The sequence below is a fragment of the Taudactylus pleione genome, unplaced genomic scaffold (assembly GCF_031769625.1).
Source record: "Taudactylus pleione unplaced genomic scaffold, aTauple2 ptg000967l, whole genome shotgun sequence".
Classification (NCBI taxonomy): Eukaryota; Metazoa; Chordata; class Amphibia; order Anura; family Myobatrachidae; genus Taudactylus; species Taudactylus pleione.
This window is the reverse complement of record NW_028285368.1, coordinates 12,427,501-12,430,000: the sequence shown is the minus strand read 5'-3', so window position 1 is coordinate 12,430,000 and position 2,500 is coordinate 12,427,501. Positions and strand designations below refer to the sequence as shown.

General features: G+C 36.4%; 10 pseudogenes; all 10 read left to right on the top strand.

The window, feature by feature from the left end:
• Positions 1–34, top strand: part of LOC148469868 (5S ribosomal RNA) — a 119-nt pseudogene extending 85 nt beyond the window's left edge.
• A 116-nt stretch (positions 35–150) lies between these two features.
• Positions 151–270, top strand: LOC148469867 (5S ribosomal RNA; annotated as a pseudogene).
• A 351-nt stretch (positions 271–621) lies between these two features.
• LOC148469866 (5S ribosomal RNA) lies at positions 622–740 on the top strand (annotated as a pseudogene).
• A 116-nt stretch (positions 741–856) lies between these two features.
• Positions 857–975, top strand: LOC148469865 (5S ribosomal RNA; annotated as a pseudogene).
• A 116-nt stretch (positions 976–1,091) lies between these two features.
• Positions 1,092–1,210, top strand: LOC148469864 (5S ribosomal RNA; annotated as a pseudogene).
• Positions 1,211–1,325: 115 nt separating this feature from the next.
• On the top strand, positions 1,326–1,444 carry LOC148469863 (5S ribosomal RNA; annotated as a pseudogene).
• A 116-nt stretch (positions 1,445–1,560) lies between these two features.
• On the top strand, positions 1,561–1,680 carry LOC148469862 (5S ribosomal RNA; annotated as a pseudogene).
• A 116-nt stretch (positions 1,681–1,796) lies between these two features.
• Positions 1,797–1,915, top strand: LOC148469861 (5S ribosomal RNA; annotated as a pseudogene).
• Positions 1,916–2,031: 116 nt separating this feature from the next.
• On the top strand, positions 2,032–2,150 carry LOC148469860 (5S ribosomal RNA; annotated as a pseudogene).
• A 115-nt stretch (positions 2,151–2,265) lies between these two features.
• Positions 2,266–2,384, top strand: LOC148469859 (5S ribosomal RNA; annotated as a pseudogene).
• Positions 2,385–2,500: the final 116 nt, after the last annotated feature.

Here is a 2,500-nt window from a genome sequence, read left to right as displayed (position 1 = left end):
GGAGACCAACCAGGAATCGCAGGTGCTGTAGGTAATTTTATATAGCCATAACATTCTTTTCTATTACATTTTACATTTAATTTTTTCAACTTATCAATGAATTTACTTGAGTTAAGAAGTAATAGCGGTATAAATTTAATGCTTTTGAGCACCTACAGCCAAACCACACTGGACATGCCCAATCTCGTCTGACCTTGGAAACTATGCAGTGTTGGGGCCTGGTTAGTACTTGGATGGGAGACCACTTGGGAATACCAGGTGCTGTATGTAATTTTATACTGCCATAACATTATTTTCTATTACATTTTACATTTAATTTTTTCAACTTATCAATGAATTTACTTGAGTTAAGAAGTAATAGAGGTCTAAATTTAATGCTTTTGAGCACCTACAGCCAAAACACACTGGACATGCCCAATCTCGTCTGATCTTGGAAGCTATGCAGTGTTGGGTCTGGTTTGAACTTCGATGGGAGACCACCTTGGAATACCTGGTGCTGTATGTAATTTTAAAAAGCCAAAACATTCTTTTCTATTACATTTTACATTTAATTTTTTCAACTTATCAATGAATTTACTTGAGTTAAGAAGTAATAGAGGTCTAAATTTAATGCTTTTGAGCACCTATAGCCAAACCACACTGGACATACCCAATCTCGTCTGATCTTGGAAGCTATGCAGTGTTGGGCCTGGTTTGTACTTCGATGGGAGACCACCTTGGAATACCTGGTGCTGTATGTAATTTTAAACAGCCAAAACATTCTTTTCTATTACATTTTACATTTAATTTTTTCAACTTATCAATGAATTTACTTGAGTTACGAAGTAATAGAGGTCTAAATTGAATGCTTTTGAGCACCTACAGCCAAAGCACACTGGACATACCCAATCTCGTCTGATCTTGTAAGCTATGCAGTGTTGGGCCTGGTTTGTACTTGGATGGGAGAGCACCTGGGAATACCAGGTGCTGTAAGTAATTTTATACAGCCAAAACATTCTTTTCTATTACATTTTACATTTAATTTTTTCAACTTATCAATGAATTTACTTGAGTTAAGAAGTAAAAGAGGTCTAAAGTTAATGTTTTTGAGCACCTACAGCCAAACCACGCTGGACTTGCCCAATCTCATCTGTTCTTGGAAAATATGCAGTGTTGGGCCTGGTTAGTACTTGGATGGGAGACCACCTGGGAATAGCAGGAGCTGTAGGTAATTTTATACTGCCATAACATTCTTTTCTATTATATTTTACATTTAATTTTACAACTAATCATTGAATTTACTTGAGTTAAGAAGTAAAAGAGGTCTAAAGTTAATATTATTGAGCACCTGCAGCCAAACCACACTGGACATGCCCAATTTTGTCTGATCTTGGAAACTATGCAGTGTTGGGCCTGGTTAGTACTTGGATGGGAAACCACCCAGGAATCCCAGGTGCTGTAGGTAATTTTATATAGCCATAACATTCTTTTCTATTACATTTTACGTTTAATTTTTTCAACTTATCAATGAATTTACTTGAGTTAAGAAGTAATAGCCTTATAAATTTAATGCTTTTGAGCACCTACAGCCAAACCACACTGGACATGCCCAATCTCGTCTGATCTTGGAATCTATGCAGTGTTGGGGCCTGGTTAGTACTTGGATGGGAGACCACTTGGGAATACCAGGTGCTGTAGGTAATTTTATACTGCCATAACATTCTTTTCTATTACAATTTACATTTAATTTTTTCAACTTATCAATGAATTTACTTGAGTTAAGAAGTAATAGAGGTCTAAATTTAATGCTTTTGAGCACCTACAGCCAAACCACACTGGACATGCCCAATCTCGTCTGATCTTGGAAGCTATGCAGTGTTGGGCCTGGTTTGTACTTCGATGGGAGACCACCTTGGAATACCAGGTGCTGTATGTAATTTTAAACAGCCAAAACATTCTTTTCCATTACATTTTACATTTAATTTTTTCAACTTATCAATGAATTCACTTGAGTTAAGAAGTAAAATAGGTCTAAAGTTAATGTTTTTGAGCACCTACAGCCAAACCACGCAGGACTTGCCCAATCTCATCTGATCTTGGAAAATATGCAGTGTTGGGCCTGGTTAGTACTTGGATGGGAGACCACCTGGGAATAGCAGGAGCTGTAGGTAATTTTATACTGCCATAACATTATTTTCTATTATATTTTATATTTCATTTTACAACTAATCATTGAATTTACTTGAGTTAAGAAGTAAAAGAGGTCTAAAGTTAATATTATTGAGCACCTGCAGCCAAACCACACTGGACATGCCCAATCTCGTCTGATCTTGAAAGCTATGCAGTGTTGGGCCTGGTTAGTACTTGGATGAGAGACCACCTGGGAATACCAGGTGCTGTAGGTAATTTTTTGCAGCCATAACATTCTTTTCTATTACATTTTACATTACATTTTTTCAACTTATCAATGAATTTACTTGAGTTAAGAAGTAAAAGAGGTCTAAAGTTAATATTATTGAGC